The sequence below is a fragment of the Piliocolobus tephrosceles genome, chromosome 3, assembly GCF_002776525.5.
Source record: "Piliocolobus tephrosceles isolate RC106 chromosome 3, ASM277652v3, whole genome shotgun sequence".
Lineage (NCBI taxonomy): Eukaryota > Metazoa > Chordata > Mammalia > Primates > Cercopithecidae > Piliocolobus > Piliocolobus tephrosceles.
In genome coordinates, this window is record NC_045436.1 from 129,439,301 (window position 1) to 129,460,477 (window position 21,177).

The window sequence follows — 21,177 nt, forward strand, 5'->3', positions numbered from 1 at the left end:
CTTTCTTTCTTTCTTTCTTTCTTTCTTTCTTTCTTTCTTTCTTTCTTTCTTTCTTTCTTTTTTTCTCTCTTTCTTTCTCTCTTTCTTTCTTTCTTTCTCTCTCTCTCTGTCTCTCTCTCTGTCTCTTTCTCTCTTACTTTCTTCCTGATTTGTTGCTTTCTTTATTTCTTTCGTCCCTTTGCCTGATTGCTCTGGCCAGAAATTCCAATACTATGTTTAACAGGAGTGGCGGAAGAGGGTATTCTTGTCTCATGCAAGTTTTCAAGGGGAATTCTTCTGGCTTTCACCCATTCATTACGATGCTGGCTGTTGGTTTGTCATAGATGGTTGTTATTATTTGGAGGTATGTTCCTTCAATACCTAGTTTACTGAGAGATTTTAACGTAAGCTGATGTTGAGTTTTATTGAAATATTTTTTCTAAATATATTGAGATAATTATGAGGTTTTTGTCTTTATTTCTGTTTATGTGAATAACCACATTTATGAATTTGCATATGTTGAACTGACACTTCATCCCAGGGATAAAACCTACTGGATTGTGAAGGATTAGCTTTTTAATGTCCTGCTGCATTTTATTTGCCAGTATTTTATTGAGAATTTTGACATTGATATTCATCAAGAATATTGGCCTAAAGTTTTCTTTTTTGTTGTTGTTGTATCAGCTAGGTTTTGGTATCAGGATAATGCTGATACCAGTTTGTTAGTAGGCTATTTATTACTGACTCAATTTCAAAAGTAATCAGGAGGAGAAAGAGAGAGGATATGGTAATCCACATGTTGCAAGAGAAAAGGAGCAAGTAGGAGAATAATCAATTATCTTTTTGTCTTGTTCTCAGGACATTGGCATTTTACATAAGCTCATGTGAACATGGCATAGCTGTCTATGGAGATATTTTACCTTTCATCTGTAGCTGTCTGCTTCAGAATGGAAGGAAAGGTAGTTTCTTGCATGACTCAGCTTTCAGCTTATTATTATTATTTTTCTTTGGCATAGTGAATTGAGTTCTCAAGTTTTTATTTGCCTGTCACATATCCTTTGGGGTATTTTTCAAAATTCAAATTTTAAAACATGCACCCTGAAGATTCTGATAGAAAAAAAGTCCCTCCTCCTTGAATTTTTGAAATAGTTTCATAAGGAATGGTACCAGCTCTTGTTTGTTCATCTGGTAGAATTCAGCTATAAATCCATCTGGTCCTGTGCTTTTTTTAGTTAGTAGTCTATTTATTACTGACTCAATTTCAGAACTCATTATTGGTCTATTTAGAGATTCAATTTCTTGCTGGTTCAATCATGGGAAAGTGTATGTGTCTAGGAATTTATTTATTTCTTCTATATTTTCTAGTTTATGTACATAGAGATGTTCGTAATCTTTGAGTTTTGCTTGTAGTTCTGTGGGGTCAGTGGCAGTATCCCTGTTATTTCTGATTATGTTTTTATTAGTTTGTCTCTCTCTTTTTTCATTATTCTAGTTAGAACTATCTTTTTATTACTTTTTAAAATAAAACCAACTCCTGAATTAATTCATCTTTTTAATGTTTTTGTTGTTGTTGTTGTTTTTCCTGTCTCCGTCTTCTTCAGTTCAGCTCTAATTTTAGTCATTTCCTGTCTTCTACTAGCTTTGGGATTTGTTTGCTCTTGGTCCTCTAGTTTTTTTGGTTGTGATATTAGTGTGTTGACTTAAGATGTTTCTGACTTTTTGTTGTGGGCATTTAGTGCTATAACTTTTCATATAAACATTGCTTTAGTTGGGTCCCAGAGCTTCTGGTATGTTTTTTCTTTATTCTCATTAGTCTCAAATAATTTCCAAATACCTGTCTTAATATCATTATTTACCCAAAAGTCATTTAGAAGTCATTCAATTTCCATGTCATTGGATAGTTTTGAGTGAATTTCTTAGTCTTGATTTTGAATTTGATTGTGCTGTGGTTTGAGAGGTTCTTTGTTATGATTTCAGTTATTTTTAATTTTCTAAGGAGTGTTTTATTTCCAATTATGTAATTAATTTTAGAGTAAGTGCCATGTGACAATGAGAAGAGTGTATATGCTATTGTTTTTGAGTGGACAGTTCTGTAGTTATCTATCAGGTCCATTTGATCAAGTGCTGAGTTCAGGTCTTGAATATTTTTGCTAATTTTCTGTTTCAATGACCTGTCTAATATTGTCAGTGAGGTATGAAAATCTCTGACTACTATTATGTGGTGGTCTAAGTCTCTTTGAAGGTCTCTAACAACTTGCTTTATAAATCTCGGTCCTACTATGTTAGGTACATATATATTTAAGATAGTTAGCTCTTCTTGTTGAATTGAACCTTTTACCATTATGTATCGCCCTTTTTAGTCTTTTTTGATCTTTGATGGTTTAAAGTCTTTTTTGTCAGAAACTAATATTGCAATCCCATCTTTTTTATGTTTTCTATTGTCTTAGCAAATTTTCCTCCATCCCTTTATTTTGAGCCTATCTGTTCATTGCATGTGAGTTGTATCTCTTCAAGACAGCATCACAAGGTCTTGGTTCTTTATCCAGCTTGTCACTCTGTGTATTTTAGCTGGGGCTTTTAGCACTTTTACATTTAAGGTTAGTATTTATATGTGTGGATTTGATTCTGTCATCATGATGTTAGCTGGTTATTTTGCAAACTTAGTTTATTTGATTGCTTTATAATGCCACTGGTCTATACATACTTCAGTGTGTTTTTGTAGTAGTTGGTAATAGTCTTTCCTTACCACATTTAGTCCTTTTTTCAGGAGCTCTGTTAAGGCACGTCTGGTGGTAAGAAATTCCCCAGCATTTGCTTGTCTGAAAAAGAACTTATTTATTCTTAGCTTATAAAGCTTGGTTTGGCTAGATTTGAAATTTTGGGTTAGAATTATTTTCTTTATAAAATGTTGAATATTGGCCCCTAATCTTTTCTTGCTTGTAGGGTTTCAGCTGAGAGATTTGCTGTTAGTCTGATGTCCTTCCCTTTCTAGGTGGCCTAGCCTTTCCCTCTAGTTGCCTTTAACAGTTTTTCTTTCATTTTGACTTTGAAGAGTCTTATAATTATGTGCCTTGGGGATGTTTTTCTCATGGTGTATCTTACTGGAGTTTTTTGCATTTCCTGAATTTGAATGTTTGCCTTTGTAACTAGGTTCGGTAAGTTCTCATGAAAGATATCCTAAAATATGTTGTCCAAATTGATTCCAATGTCCTCATATCATTCAGGAAAACAGTCAGTCATAGATTTGGTCTCATTATATAATCCCATATTTTGTGGAGGTTTTGTTAATTCCTTTTCTTTTTTTTTCTGTTTTCATCTCATTATTTCAGAAATCTAGTCTTCAAGCTCAGTGATTCTTTTCTCCACTTGATCTCTTCTGCTATTAATACTTGTGTTCACATTATGAAATTATGTAGTGTGTTTTTGTGCTATATCAGGTTGATTACACTCTTTTATCTATTGACTATTTTGTCTGACAGCTCCTGCAATGTTTTATTATGAGTTTCAGCTTTCTTGCATTGCCTTATAGTGTACTCCTTTAGCTCAGTGTACTTCATTTCTATCCAAATTCTGAATTCTAATTCTGTCATTTTAACTTCCTCAGTCTCTGCCCGATTCCAAACCCTTGCAGTCATTTGGAGGAAAGAGGGCACTCTGGTTTTTTGAGTTTTCAGCATTCTTGTGCTAATTCTTTTTCATCATGGCTGGTTTATTTACCTTCAATATTTGAAGTTGCTGGATTTTGTGTATTTTTCTTCCTTTAACAGTCTGTACACTTTTCTGTAGGCTTGCTGTGGTATGCTGGGGTTCCACCTCAATGCCTAGTCATCTCAGATTTTCCTGTACCTGCAGGTATCACCAGTTAAGTCTGTGAAGCAGCAAAGATGGCAGTCTGCCCCGTCTTCTAGGAGGTCTGTCACAAGGAGGTACGGACATATTGCTGGTTCAAATGCACCTGTAGGAGGTGGCTGGAGACCCCGGTTGGGAGGTCTTGCCGAGTCAGGAGGAACGGGATCAGGGACCTGTTTTAAAAAGTGCTTTGATCATGTCTTCATAGACAAGCTGTGCTGTGCTGGGGGACCACTTCAGCTCATGGTCACCTCAGACACTCTGAAGCCTAAAGGCTGGAACAGCTAAATCGCCCAAACAGCAAGTATGACAGCATCTACAGAAATCATTTTATTTGAGTTATGTAACAAGAACCCAACTTAAGCAAATATAAAACTTACAACTAACTCACTATTTGGTTATTAATGTCTATGCTAAACTGATTTGTTCATGGGCTAGTCAGCTATTCATATGAACTTTACAATTTTCTGAATTCTATTTTTTGGTTAAAAAAAGAAAACAAACTGATACTTACTGCTTTCCAATAAACATTTGATTTAAATGGTTATGCCTTCAATATCTCATGTCAAATGCGAGTTTCATTACTACTGTATGTAAATATGTATAAAACAGAAAGCATCTGAGACAAGTCTCAATCAGTTTTGAAGCTCATTTTGCTAAGGTTAAGGATATGCCCAGATGAAATAAACATGAAATCACAGAAACAGTCTGTGGTCTATGTATTTTTCCAAAGATGATTTTGAGGACTTCAACATTAAATGAGGAAAAGTAATCTGGAGGGGAAAGAGAGAGGGTATAGTAATCCACGTGTTGTAAGAGAAAAGGAGAAGGTAGGAGAATAATCAGTTGTATTTTTGTCTTGTTCTCAGTAAATTGACATTTTACATAAGATTATGTAAACATGGCATAGCTGCCTATGGAGATATTTTACCTTTCAACCGTAGCTGTCTGCTTAAGAACAGAAGGAAAGGTAGTTTCTTGCATGACTCAGCTTTCAGTTTATTATTATTATTTTTCTATGGCATAGTGAATTGAGTTCTCAAGTTTTATTTCCCTGTCACATATCTTTTGGGGTATTTTTCAAAATTGCAATTTTAAAACATGCACCCTGAAGATTCTGGTAGCAAAAGATGTCATGTGAGACAAAATCTGTACTTTTATTTAAAAGTCTCTAGGTGATTCTCTTCGCAGTCCAATTAGGGAAAAACTGATTAAGGACTCTATACCAAACCAGACTTGCAAAAGAGAGATGCTAAAGCATTTGAAGATTCTATAATAACAAAATTTTAAAAAGATATATTTATTTCAAGTATCCAATACTATATAATAGACTTATTTCTAGAACTCATGAGTATACTTTTTTATAGAACACTTTTATGTTTTGGTGTCCAGGCTGTGTCATTTGGTCACAATTAGCTGGTACAAAAAATATATATAGACTTATAGATTATTTTTAAAAATTCCAATAAGTGGATGGGCAGAGGGTAGTAAGTTATTCATTGATAACGTCTCTACTAATGCCCACTCATGATGGCTAAAGATACATAGAACTTAAACTTACACACACACACGAACACACACACATACACATATAAGGCACACACACACACACACACATACACAAGGACATACCACCCTTCTCCCACAGTATCCTCTGCTGAATATTCTCTGTATCTTCATTGGTACTTTGATTATAAGCCAATTTTCCTGCACTTTCCAGAATACCTTTAGTTTAGGATTTCATTTTCCTGAATTATCCATAAATCTACTAAAACATACACGTATTGGCTTTTTTTTTTAATTTTACATAACTCGAATATCTTATTTTACCCCACAGTTCCCTACAGATATTCCTATAAATTTACTTTACCAGAATTATTTTGTCTTCTTTTCCCTTGAAATATCTCGACAACTCTATCAATAGATTCTCTGAGCACACAACTCTCTTTAATCACTACCAGTTACTTCACCCAATGTCTCAGTCTTACTAAAAAATAAATAAATTACACTGGAAAACGTTAATAGTTGCTGCCACACTATTACTTACATGTCTGCCACACAAGTAAATAAAAAAAGTTATAAATATTCTGAAACCAAATATGGTTGAATTTTGGGGTGTACTTTGGTTTTACACAGTGCCTAATAAAAATGATGTTTCTGTTTCTATGAAGTGAGTATATTTTTCAATTATCTACCTCATTGTCATTTACTTAACCAACATTCGAATTTTCAATTTAGGAAAGAATAGAGAGATTCTTCAAGAATAGAGCTGCCTATCAAAGAGGAAGTTATAAAGGGTGCCACCCAAATCTACTTACTTTACAAAAATAGCTTAATTGTAATGGACATAACCGCAAAACAAATATTCAACTGAAAGAATTTTAAAAAACAAACTAAATAAAAAAAAATTATTGTACTTCTTAAAAGAAATATCCCAGGCCACAGTTCTTTATTTGTATACATTATAAGAGAAATAAACTGAAAAATCCAAACATTTTATTTCATTTTACAATACTCGTGCAATTGCTTGTTATTTTTATTGACACAGATGACATTCTAAATTATAAATGACCAATGACTTAAACTACGCTTAATGTCATGAAAATTCTACTTATCTAGTTAAAATATAATTCCTGATTTAAGGGTATTCTGAACTAAGTTTTGAAAACTTCAATAAATGAGAAATAATCTCTAGATAACTCTTGTAAAATTATCAAATTTCTTTCCTTAGCTCACTAAGAAAAACATACATTTCAGGGACTTGGTAAATTAAATTAAAAATAACTTTTTCTGGGACTGTTTCTTTAAGTTTCACTGGTCAACAATGTTGCCATTCTTTTTATTTTATTTTATTTTATTTTATTTTATTTTATTTTATTTTATTTATTTTATTTGGCAGAGTCGTGCTCTATCACCCAGGCTGGAGTGCAGTGGCACCATCTCAGCTCGCTGTAACCTCCGTCTCCCAGGTTCAAGCTATTCTCGTGCCTCAGTCTCCCGAGTAGCTGGGACTACTGGCACGTGCCACCACGCCATGCTATTTTTGCATTTTTTAAAGTAGAGACGGGATTTCATGATGTTGGCCAGGCTGGTCTCAAACTCCTGACCCCATGTGATCCACCCTCCTCGGCCTCCCAGAGTGCTGGGATTAAGGCGTGAGACACCGTGCGTGCAGGGCCTAACAGTGTTCCCATTCTCAACTCATAGATCTGGTTTATAAAAGTCAGTCAGGTACTTTTCGAGACCATATAAATGTCAGTTACAATATTTATCAAAATAATCACTCACTTTAAACTTAGCTGTGTGTACAGACTATGAACCACTTACGCTTAGTTTGACAGAACAGATGTGAGGATCAATGTTTATCTTCATAATTATGTCATAAAGTTCTTATATCTCAAAGACTATGCTTACATTCACAAAATTCTAAAACTCGACATGTATAATTCGACAGATTTTCTTTTCCAACTGATGTGATGTAACAAGAGGAGCAACAAAAGAATCCCAAGATAATCACGTAATTATGTTAGGAGAGATTCTCAGTTTGATCTAATCCTGTCTAAACAGGCTGAAAGAAATTAGTCACTCAGAATTATATAAAAGGCTCTGCTGAGGTATGTAAAACAATCTGTGCAGATTTTTTCAATCTCTTGTGCCATCTAGGATATATGAATAAAGTTAAACTAGAATGTCACTGTGAACTATTTCTTCAACTTTATCTTCTTAGGAAGTTTTGTAGTTGTTTAGGACTGGGGAGAGAACTTAAAGAAATAACAGGAACTTGAGAAGAAATCACATATACAAGGGCACCTCACTTAAGATTGCTGAGCAATTTAAGCATAAATATAGGGCATAGATATAGACAGACCAATAAATTGATCAAATCAATTGTTTATATATATATTTATACATACATATATACATATACATAAGTAGATTTACAACATTTTTCACATTATATGCAGATATTGACCATCAAATCTTTATTATGTAGAAAGAGTGACCACAAAAGATGCACAGATTTATTTCATGTCTAATTCAATAAATAAATACTCATCAGTTTCCATGCATGTGCCAGGTCTTCAGCTAGATTTAAAAAAAATACAATGTTGAATCAAATAATCAAAATTCATTCTCTTATGAAGAATTGCATTTTCAAGACAAAAGACTTAGATAAATGAAACAGCACAAGTGTGTGCCTGTGCAGACATGCATTAATTGATGAAATACAAATATTAAATATATAATATGCTAGGCATACTAGGGTGTGAACTAAATAATCGTGTTAAGTGTATGTAATGTATATTCTGTGTGTACATGTGTTTGAGCATATGTCTGTATGCATGTATATATATTTAATATGTATGTACAGTACATGGCATTTTCTACCCATGTCATGGTTTATATCAGATAGTTACAATTCCAGTGAAGAAAAAGCCAGAGGGCCAGATGCGGTGGCTCACACCTGTAATTTCAGCTCTTTGGGAGGCCGAGGTGGGTGGATCACCTGATGTTAGGAGTTCAAGACCAGCTTTATCAACATGGTGAAACCCCATCTCTACTAAATATGCAAAAATTAGCTGGACATGGTGGCAGGTGCCTGTAGTCCCAGCTACTCGGGAGGCTGCGACAGGATAATTTCTTGAACCCGGATAGTGAGGAATAAGTTGCTGTGGGTTGAGGGTTTATTATTTTATTTAGAATAGACAGATAAATCTTGGTATGACATAATCTGATCCCCAAATTGGGTAGATGTTTCACATCCAGTATGGCAGTGTGGACAGTTAAGTGCTTTGATTTTTGCCTTGAATGATAAAGAAAACCATTGTAGAGTTTTGAGAAGAAAAAGGCAATTTGTCTTATGTATAATATTAAAAGCCCTCTGCTGCAGTGAAGAGAAAAGATTGTAGAGGTAAATGCGCAAACGGAGAAAGCAGTTGGGGGCCACTGTAATAAATGGGCTAGCCCAGGGATGCCAGTGGCTTGGGGAAGGTGGCAGCCTTATGCATTTTTCCTAACTTTTTAAAAGTCTCAATTCTTCATGGCCAGTCCTGTGCTATAAGCTCTCATTTCACATCATGTATGTTTCCTCAATTCCCCATTTTAAATCCATATACTAAGATATTTCTGTTTCTCTTAAATATATGATATTGAGATACATTATCTTTATGAACTACTTTATATATCAATACATATTTAGACTATATTTTTAATTATACTGTTTCTAAGTGTTCAATTCTTGTATAATAATTGTAGAATATTTAGAGATGAGAGAAAATGAAGATCACCTTTAATTCTACCATCTGAGCCTTTGCATTCTTTTGTTTTGAATACATATATGCATATATATGTATGATTATGGTCACCATAAAAATAGATTGTTGTCTGATTTTTGCACACACAGGAAAATTTATATATGCTTAAATATGCCTAAATACTCATTATGTTTTAAAACATAATTTTATTATTTAGTAAATAACAAAATACATATATAAATAACAAAATTATTATTAATTGATTATTTTAGTCACCAGTTATTTACTGAGTACTTAATATAGGCAGGGCCTATTCTTTGCACTTAAAATAAATCAGTTAACACAGCTAGGAAGAAGAAAATGCCTGCACACATAAAACTTATGTTCTCGTGGCAGGAAGTAACCAATAAATGATAATAAATAATAATCAATAAACAAGTGTAACATTATGATAGAAGGTGATGATTTTCATGGGAATATATAGAACTACATAAAAAAGGATTGAAATAAGCCTCTACGTTGGCCTCATTGAGAAGAGATTGTGGTTAAATTTTTTTCATTATTATAAAGAATATGTATCTTTGTTCATAATTTTTGTCTAAACCTATGAAATTGTTCTTGGATACATTCCTAGAAAGGGAATTAATGGGTTTAAGAGAATATTTTTGAGCATTGTCATCCTACTGCATTTTAAAGCAATTTATGCACATACCAGCAGGGTTCAAGTTATTATTTCAATGTTCCATGCTACTGATATTTAACAAAATCAAACAATAAATTTTCCAATTTCTTTTTGATTTTTCATTATTGCTATCTTCATTTGTATTTCTTGAATTGTTTGATGCACCACCTCCCTTTAAAGATGTTAAAGAATTTACTGCTTACATTTATTATTTGTGTAAAAGGCTATTGATATTCTTTGTTTGGCTTGTCTATTTTATTTTTTTACTTTTTGTGTTTATCTGTAGCCTTTTTTTAATAATGATATTCTAGGTTTGATATACATGATAAAATATTTTTTCTCATTTTTACATTCCTTTTTAAGATAAATTTTGGGAAGCTGATCACATATATTTTTATATTTTATCAAGTCTCTAAATTCTTCTCATTGAATTTATTATATTGCTTACGTAGGAATATTTTATAGACTAAAGTCAAACAATTATATGTATTTTCACCTAGAATTTATTGTTTCTCTTCCTCTTGCTTTATCTCCTTTTTTATTACTATTCAACTTTTTAATATACTTTCTATTTAATTTTAGGCAATATGTTAGGCACTGATCTAGCATTATTTTTCCCCAGATAGGAGTTCAAATGTCCCATAAACATTATCTCCAGTGATTTATTATCATTTTATTGCGATGAATCGTCTTGTGAAACAATTGTTTCTCCACTGTATATCCCATTTCATTAATAGATGGAATCATTCTTGAACATTCTAGAATATTAAGACAAGCAAATAATACATTATTAAAATGTTGCGTGTGTATAATATGTTTTGATATGACACTAAATAATCCAAATCCTCAAAGTTAAAGAATTTTATACTTCTTTTCTGAAATTTTATATAATGTAGTATGATCAGATTTTTAATTTTATCTAATAGTTTGGGTAGGTAGGGGTATATGATTGCTAATTTAATTTGATTTTTTTTTTTTTTTTACTTTTTAACCATTTTTCTTTTATATTTATGTTCTTATTTATCATTCATGTATCTTTGTCAAAGTGTCCAAACATTTGTTTTATTGTTGAATTTTCTTCTTCATTGAGTTTTAAGTATAACTTAGATGTTCTGGACACAATTTCTTTACCCATTTATATTTGAAAACATCATCTCACAGTTTCCCTTGGTTCTTCAATGCATTGAGCCTCTTTTGAAAATAAAATTTTTAAAAATATTTATATATTGAATTTATCTTCATTCTAGATTATAACTCATGTCCTTTGAGCATTTTTTTAAATATTTCCTGATTCAATGTCACAACATTTGCTTGTCCATTTTTTTCCTGTGGTCTTTTTCAACTTTTGAAGTTGACCACTTATATTTAGGTTTATGATTTAAGTTTTAAGACATAAAACTCTTCCCATTTTTGATGTGGATTCTGATTACTTCAATATTATTTGCAGAAAACTATCATTTTTCTCATTCATTTCCTTGGGATCTTTGGCAAAAACCAATTGACCGTATATGTGTTTATTAATTTTTGTACTTTCTATTTTGTCCCACACTTCTGTATATCTGTTCTCCAATACCACAGTCTTTATGACTATACTTTATAGTGAGCCTTGAAGCAAGAAAAGTAAGTCCTCTATGTACTTCTCTTTAGTAAATAAAAAAATAAAATAAAATAAAAAGCTATTCCACTTCCTTTATATTTCCAAAATCAGTTTAGAATATCCCTGCCAAGTATAATTGGGGTAATTTACAATCTCCCCAACAGCCTGAAATGGTTTGATTTTCTTCACATTCTCATCAACACATTATATCTTTATTATTTTGAATAGTAATCATTCTATCTCATTGTGGTTTTAATTTGTATTTCACCAATATTTAGTGATGTTGATTATTTTTTCATGTATCTGTTGGCCATTTGCATTTAGGTGTAACTTCTTTTGAGAAACATCTGTTTAAGTGCATTGACTACTTTTAGTTGAGTCATTTGTTCTCTTGCTCTTGATTTATTCCACAGAAAACTATAGGAAGATTTCTTAAAAACCTAAAAATAGAATTACTATATGATCTAGCAACTCTACTTTGGGGTCTATATCCAAAGGATTTTATAAACATAAATACATTTAAGAGGTATCTGCACTTCTATATTCATTGCAGGATAGTTTACAATAGCCAAGTTATGGAATCAAACCAAGTGTCCATAAGCAGATGAATGGATAAACAAAATGTGATATACACACACACTCTTTATATGTAGAATATATATACACGCACGTGCACACACATACACGCACACACACACGCGCGCGCACACACACATAGGAATACCATTAAGTCCTTTAAAAGAGGGAAATCCTATCATTTGTGACAACATTGATGGACCTGAGGACATTATGCTAAGTGAAATAAGCCAGGCACAGAAAGACAAATAGTACCTGTTTTCACTTACATGAAGAATCTTAAACAATTGAACCCATAAAATAAATGACTAAAATGATTATGACCAGAGGCTGGCGACTGGGGAGAATTGAGAGATATCAAAGGGTACAGGGTTTAGTTAGACAGGAGAAATAAATGATAAGCATTTGAAGTGATGCTATATCAATTAGCATAATTCAATCATTTCATATTATACAGGTCTAAGTTTTAAAATTTAAAAAATATGTAGCATAGTGAGATATCATTGGAATTTAATAAAGCTAGCTACTAATATTTTTAATAAGGCTTTAGTTAAATCTGTATAAATTTCTGGATAATTGAAATCTTAACACTATTGAATCTTTAGCTTCCTTAACATATCTCTCCATTTATATGGGCCTTCCTTAGCTGTCAATAACGTTCCATAGAATATCTCAACAATCTATATTTGGTAAATTTAGCCATACATACTGCATGTTTTGGATGTTATTGTAAATGATACAGTTTCCAAATGCTTATTGCTAGTATAAACAAATATCATTGATTTTCTTTAATAATCTTGTGTCCTGTAACTTTATTAAATTTATTTATTTGTTCCAGTAGCCATTTTGTATATTCTTCAAGATTGCCTGTACACTCAGTTGTGTTAACAGTTATCTGTTAAAAGAGCATTATTTCATCTCTCCTTATCTGTGTGCTTTTTTGTATTTTTTGCCAGCTTTATTACACTGGCTGGAGGCTCTAGTGAAATGTTAAAATAGAGGTGGTGAGAATAAAAGTTTTTGCCTTTTCCAGGTATTACAGGAAACATATTCAATTTTTCACCATTAAGTTTAATGATAATTGCAGGTTGTTTGCAAATCCCTGTATTGGTTTGCTGCCCAAAAGTATCACAGAAATCTATTTTCTCACAGTTCTGGAGGCTAAGAAGCTGAACTCTAGATGTCACCACATTTGGTTACAGTTGTGAGGGAAGGATCAGTTCCAGGCTTCTGTCTTTGGTTTCCAGGTGGCTTTAATCTCTTTGTGTCTTCACAAGGTTTTCCCTCTCTACGTGTCTGTGTTTCAATTTTCTCTTCTCATAAGGACATGAATTATATTGGAATATGGCCTACCTGAATGAACTCATTATAACTTAATTATCTCTATAAAGACCCGATCTCCAAATATGATTACATTCGGGGGCGCTGAGGATTTGGATTTCAACGTATGGAATTCAGGAAAGGGAAGCAATTTAGCCCATAGTGACACCTTTATTAAGGTAATACGTTTATAAGACTATGTTTATGAATAAGTGTTGCATTTTGTCAAATGTTTTTTCTCTCTGTATCTATTGAAATGATTCTTTGGATTTTCTTTAGTAGCCTATCTCTATGCTGAAATATATTAAATGATTTTCTAATATTTAAACAAAGCTCACTTTTGTGATTTACTATCTGTATTTAATATTGCTGGCTATGACTAGCTAGGATCTTGTTGAATATTTTGGTGTCTAGATCCTTAGGGATATTACTCTTTAGGTTTCTTTCTTTGTATACATTTTTTGTGGTTTGGTAACAGAGTAATGCCAACACTGTAAAATAAGCTGCAAAGTGTTTCTTCTGAACTTGTATAGAATTGATATTATTTCTTTCTTACTTATGTAGTAGATTTTTAGCAGTGACAGATTTTGGCAGTAGTAAATTTTTATCTTGCCTTGGAAATTTTTAGGGAAATATTTTAACTATAAGTAAATTTTTATGAATCCATAAATAACCCTTCTGTTTATCTATATGTTTCTTAAATTAGCTATGGTAGTTTTACTGTGTATCAAAAATGGAAAAGTAAGTCAACAGATGTTCTAAAAAAAAAGGGGAAGTCTGCCCTTCAGGCCTTCTGTGGACTAAATATTTGTATATCTCCAAAATTCATATGTTGAAAGGCTAATTCCCAATGTGATGATATTTAGAGGTGAGACCTTGCAAAGTAATAGCTCATAATTAATATTCTTATAAGAAAAGGATTAGATATGGGCTCACTCTCTCCACACCCCACAATAAGGACATGGAAAGAAGAGGCCCAACTGTAAACCAGGAAAAGGTCTCTCATCAAACTGAGCTCTTCCAACACACTGATCTTGGACTTCCCAGTCTCCAGAATTGTGAGAAATTAATGTGTGTGTGTGTTTTTAAATATATATCCAGTGTATGATAATCTGTTGTTGCAGCCTGATCTGACTAAGACAGGTGGAGATGAAGGCTGGGGAAGTATTTGTTGAGATACTTTTGTCCTTTCATTTCCTCTCCAAGCCATATTCCCACATATCTAAAAATGTTAAAAGAATTCCTACAGCTGAGATGCTTTTCCCCACCTCATTTTGAAGTTATGCAAAGGATTCCTCAAAGTTGCCCTTGAAGCATCCTAGTACTGTTCAATACATAAGCAAAGACAGAAAGCCTGTGTTATTTTCTTCAGACATCTTCCTACCAAAGAGGTTTGTTTGACTTCAGGACGTATGAGAGATATCTAGTCACTTGCTCTCCTTCTTAAACACTAAGATAATAACCACAACTTCACATTTTGTTTCCCCAGAAAGTATTAGAGATGCCAAAGCTTTCTTCTTAGTGTAGAAAATGCTTAATTAATTTCTGAACTTACTGTCTATGATCCCATAAAAGTAAACAGTTAAATAATTTAGTTCAAAGGGTACAAATTATTAATTCAATGTGGTAATTATATATTATTTACCTTTAATGAGGTGTGTGTGTGTAACTGGCTATGGTGAAACAAATTTCAGAGGCATGGGCCCAAAATAAATATCAGTTTTTTTTTTTTTTTTTTCATGAAACCTAATATTGAGTTTTTATACCTAAGTCACAGTTTTTCTAAACTTTTATAGCACAGTAATATGTGCACAAAATATTTTTAGCTAAAGCTTGATATTTTAATTTTTGAAATCATTATTTGAATTTTAAAGAGATTGCATTATTAAAATCAATAATTATATTTTAAACAGATAAATGTAAACAAAATGTGAACTCTATTTGTGTGTGTTTAATAGTATAAAAGAAAATAAAATGTCACCTGTACATCTGCAAAAAGCATTTTTTAACCAATAGATTATAATGTTACTCTTAAGATGCATACTTAGTGTAATTCTAGAATCATATAAACAAATCATTCTCTGAAGCTTGAAAACATGACTACTACTTGCTTTTGGTTTTACATTTTCAAGTTGGAAATTCCAAAATACTTTTAACACAACCAAAATTCTCTCCATAAAGTAGTAGAGAGTTGATGTTATAGGCTGTACATAATAATTTTAGAAAAGACTCTAGCAGGGATACAGCATAAATAATTATCTTTAAGAACGATATTTATGCTTTATCTGTATTCTCTGATTCTCAACATGTTTTAATTCATTTCATTTCATTTTAGACACCATCTGACAATCTTCCACAGATATATTTGACAGTCTCCAAAGCAATTACTGAGAATCACATTTGGTGTCTTTAAACAGAGTAATGGAGTATTTCTCCTCTTTCTTTTTAGGTGTCCTATATTTAATTACATTTCTAATTTTGTATCAAAGTTTATTTTTCTTTAATTTTTTATACAGGCTTTATATATAATTTTATATTATATTTTCATGTTATTTCCTTAATGTTTGATAATGACAATAATTGACATTATCAATAGTGTCAGTAAATGTTATTGATAATGTCAAAAATTGACATTATCAATCATTAAAGAAATAACATAAAAATATAATCGAACAAAGAGTAGTAGGATTTTAACTCACAAATAATAATCCTGCTCTGATATTCCTTTTTAAAATATAATTTACTCACAAAAGTTTAACTAACTTAACCTAAATTTGTTTTGTGAAATACTGATATCTGCATAAAGATATAACAATATTAAATAATACTTGATACAACAATAAACTCTTATTGATTATATCAGCTGTAATTTTTACCTATGAAAATGCAAACAGATATTTTTTTACTCATATTTCATGCTTCTAAAAATAAGAGCCATCTTATAATCAATATATGCAATCATTTTTATCTGAATATATTTTATTAAACGAAACCATGTCTCAGAATTAACATTGTATTAGAATTAAAGTAATAGGTCCCTAAAATATCAAATACTATTAACAGAATTATATTTTCAAATATTTAGCATCCATCACTACACATTAAGCAGATGTTTTCATTTAGCTGTAGGACGGTCATATGATCACATTTTCCTAGTTGTGAATACAAAAGCAATACGAGATATCATGTTAATTTAGTGTAGTGACTGTGGAGACAAATTGGTAGGCAAATCAAGTTCTAAACTCTCTGGCTTGATTTCTTTATATGTAAAGTGAGGATAACTATATAATAGAATTCTTATGAGTATGAAATAACCCAACACCACTCCTAGTCAACATAGTGTTGGAAATCCTGGCTAGAGCAATCAGGCAAGAGAAAGAAATAAAGCGCATTGAAACAGGAAGAGAGGAAGTCAAAGTATCCCTATTGGCAGATGACATTATTCTACATCTAGAAATCCCCACAGTCTTGGCCAAAAGCTCCTTCAGTTGATACATAACTTCAGCAAACTTTCGGGATATAAATGTACAAAATCACTAGCATTTATATATACCAATAACAGCCAAACTGAGAACCAAATTAGGAACGTAATCAAATTCACAATTGCCAAAGAGAGAACAAAATACAGAGGAGCATACTAAGCAGGGTAGTGAAAGATCTCTGCGATTAGAATTACAAAACACTGCTCCAAGGAATTAGAGACAACAGAAATGGGGAAAAACATTCTATGCTCATGGATAGGAAGAATCAATATCATTAAAATGGCCATAATGCACAAAGCAATTTATATATTCAATGCTATTTCTACTAAACTACCAATGACATAGTTCACAGAACTAGAAAACTGTTTTAAAATTCATATGTAACCCAGAAATAGCCCAAATAGGCAAAGCAATCCTAAGCAAAAAGAACAAAGCTGGAGGCATCATGTTACCTCACTTAAAACTATACTACAAGGCTACAGTAACCAAAGCAACATGATACTGGTACAAAACACAAACACACACACACACAAACCCCAATGGAGAGCAGAGATCCTAGAAATAAGGCCACACACCTACAACCATCTGGTCTTCAACAAAGTTGACAAAAACAAACAATAGAGAACAAATTCCTTATTAAATAAATGATGCTGGGCTAACTGACTAGCCACATGCAGAAGATTTAAACTGGCCTGCTTCTTTGCACCACATACAAAAATCAACTCAAGATAGTTTATGCCTTAAAATGTAAAATCCAAAACTATAAAATCCCTGAAAGACAACCGAGGCAATATCATCCTGGACATAGGAACAGGGAAAGATTTAATGATGAGGATGCCAAAAGTAATCACCACAGAAGCAAAAATTGACAATTTACATCTAATTTCGCTAAAGAGTGTCTGCACAGCAAAATATTCCATCAACAAAGGAAGCAGACAAACTACAGAATGGGAGAAAATGGCTATTATTAAAATACAAAAAGTAAGAGATGCTGGTGAGGTTGCAGAGAAAAGGAAACACTTACACACTGTTGTTGGGAGTGTAAATTAGTTTAAATCATAGAAAGCAATGTGGTGATTCCTCAAAGAGCTAAAATCCGAACTACTATTTGACCCAGCAATCCCATTACTGGGTATGTACCCAGAAGAATATAAATCATTCAACCATGAAGACACATGCACATGAATGTTCATTGCAGCACTATCCACAAAAGCAAAAACATTTAATCAACCTAAATACCCATCAATAACAGATTGGATAAAGAAAATGTGGTACATATACACCATGAAATACTATGCAGCCATAAAAAAGAATGAGATCATATCTTTTGCACTAACATGGATAGAGCTGGAGGTCATTAACCTTTGCAAACTAACACAGGAACAGAAAATCAAATACCACACCTTCTCACTTATAAGTGGTAGCTAAATGATGAGAACTCATTAACACAAAAAAAGGTAATGACAGACACTGGGGCCCAATTGAGGGTGGAGAATGGGAGGAGCAACAAGAACAAAACAGTTAACTATTTGGCACTAGGCTAGTACCAGAGACACAAGTTTACCTATATAACACAACTTTACATGTACCCCGGACCCAAAATACAGGTTTAAAAATATGACTAAATTCATGTAAATATGAATATAAACTTAAATCATTGTAAATGTGTACTCTGTGTAAAATATAAGATGTGATTGTTTCTGATTAATTCCTATTATAACACTGAAGTTTCCAATAGTGTTATTTAAAGGCAGTGAATCCTTTGGAAGCTTTGTATGTGTACTCATTTCAAATGTCAGTACTGATTTTCTAACCCTAAAGGCATTGTCAAATAGGTTTTGCTTTGATTGGCTAAACTTAACAACAGCTTCATTTAAATTAAAGTGAACGTAATAAGTTAAATTTACTAAGTAGGCCAATCACACACATAAAAATTGTTGCAGAAAATTAAAATATGTTCTCTCTGCTTACTCTTGATTCTAAGGAAAAGTATCAAATGCTTGTCCCAATATTTGCTTGCATGTACCTTAAATCATATATATCTATAATCTACATATATATATATATATATATATCTATATAACTAGTGTTCAATAAATATGTAATTGTATTAATAATATTAAACTAGTGTTTAATAAATGTGTAATAAACTGATGAAGAATTTTGAAAGAATAGGTTATCATTTACCCAAACAGTAGGCACCACTTGATACCTTAAAGGAAACTGAAGAATATGATACTTTTAATTCTGGAAGATTTAAAATTAGCATATAAATGTAAATTGGATTTTTCTAAAACTATTGAAGCCCCATTTTGTTGAGCTGAATATGTCAAGTCATATTAGGTTTTCCAATTCATTATAAGGACAGGAATAGCAAAAGCCTTAAGCCATCAAAGTGAATTTATAAGCAAATATTGAGTGCTTAATACAATACACTGGGCTGTATATTATCTCTATGCTAAAAGAAAATGTAATACTCCAGGGGGAAACAAATCATGTGCACATTAAACCTTTTAAGAATAATGCAAGGCTATATATAATCAAGGGGTAAATTACAGTTCTAGTTATCTATTACATTTTTAAAAATTAGTGACTATAAATAAAATGTTTTCTTAGTTTCTTTTTATGATGATATTGCCTATGAATACTTGTAATACTTATGACTACAAAGATGATGCATCTCACTAAAGCCAAATAAATTTTCAGAATGACATAAAGTACTATTGAGATTTTTTTAATATGCTAATATTTAGGTAGGTGATTAAATATTACTTCTAGACTGAGCAATGAATCTTTGGTTATCTAAAAGATTGTTATTTAACATTTCTGATAAATTAAAACAATATTATCTTCTATATAGTTACTTTATTTTCAAATAGAAAATACATTCTGTATGCTTGTAGTGGAAAGCCAAATATACTAGATATCAAGAGACTAAATTTTTCTCACCCCAGTCCTAATGTTTTCTTTAGAAAAGTTGTTTTTTTCTGCAACTCATCAGAATTATTTTTAAAACAAGGTTTCAGAGTAGATGAGCTCAAGAAGCGATGTTTTTTTTTTTCTTTATGTAAACACAAATGTAATGGTTAATATTGAGTGTCAACTTGATTAAATTGAAGGATGCAAATTATTGTTCCTGAGTGTGTCTGTGAGGGTGTTACCAAAGGATATTAACATTTGAGTTAGTGGACTGGGAAAGGCTGACCCATCCTCAATCTAGATGGATACAATCTAATTAGCTGCCAGCACAGCCAGATTAAAAGCAGACAGAAGAACCTGAAAAGGCTAGCCTAAGCCTCCTAGCCTACATCTTTCTCCCATGCTAGATGCTTCCTTCCCTCCAATATCAGAATCTAAGTTCTTCAGCTTTGGGACTCAGACTGCCTTCCTTGCTCCTCAGCTTGCAAACAGCCTGTTGTGGGACCCTATGATTGTGTGATCAATACTCCTTAACAAATGCCCCTTTATATATACATCTATCCTATTAGTTCTGTCCATCCAGAGAACCCAGACTAATACAGTAAACTGTTAGCTACTTGAAATAGATTTTTTAAGTTATTGGTTATAAAAGAATACTTTAAAAATCACATTGTTTTGCTTTACACCATAAATATTTAGTAAATGAAATTTTAAAGAAATTTGTAATAGCATTAAACATACCACATACTTGGAAATGAATCTAATAAAAGATATTTAGAACCTACAACACACATATTCACACAAAACATCTATAAATAGAAATTAAAGAATAAGCAAATTGAGGAAGTTATCTTCATAGATTAAAAGATTAAATTTTGTTAATAATAGTTTTTCTTAAGTGTTTCTACAGAGGAAATTTAATTCCTTTTAAAATTGCTTGTTTTTATTTGAAATTGATAAACTGATTCTCAAATATGCATGGAATAAAAAAGGCAAAATAACCAAGGCAATTATGTAAAATAACAAATCTAGGGAATGTGTATTACCAGGTTTTAAAAAATTAGAGTGTGGCATTGCTATAAGAATACGTAAAGAGACCAGTGGAATATTATTTTGAGATTAGGGACAGATGACATATAACTTATTTCATTATTATGGTGAAAAGGACAGTACTATATACAGAAAAGGGTAGTGTTTTCAATTTGATGCTGGTCGAATAAACATTTAAAAATTTCTGGGTGTGGTAGCTCATGCTTGTAATCCCAACACTTTGGGAGACCAAGGTGGATGGATCACTTGAGGTCAGGAGTTGGAGACCAGCCTGACCAACAATTTGAAACCCCATGTCTACTAAAAATATAAAGTTAGCTGGGCATAGTAGTGCTTGCCTGTAATCCCAGCTACTAGGGAGACTAAGTTAGGAGAATCCCTTGAACCCAGGAGGTGGAGATTGCAGTGAGCCGAGATAGTGCCATTACACTCCAGCCTGGGCAACAGAGCAAGACTCTGTCTCAAAAA

General features: G+C 32.2%; 1 long non-coding RNA gene across 1 annotated transcript; it reads left to right on the plus strand.

The window, feature by feature from the left end:
* The first annotated feature begins 3,767 nt into the window (after positions 1 to 3,767).
* On the plus strand, positions 3,768 to 4,532 carry LOC111547085. Its single transcript, XR_002733020.1, has 2 exons — positions 3,768 to 3,905; positions 4,037 to 4,532. It is a non-coding gene; the product is annotated as an uncharacterized LOC111547085 (long non-coding RNA).
* Positions 4,533 to 21,177: the final 16,645 nt, after the last annotated feature.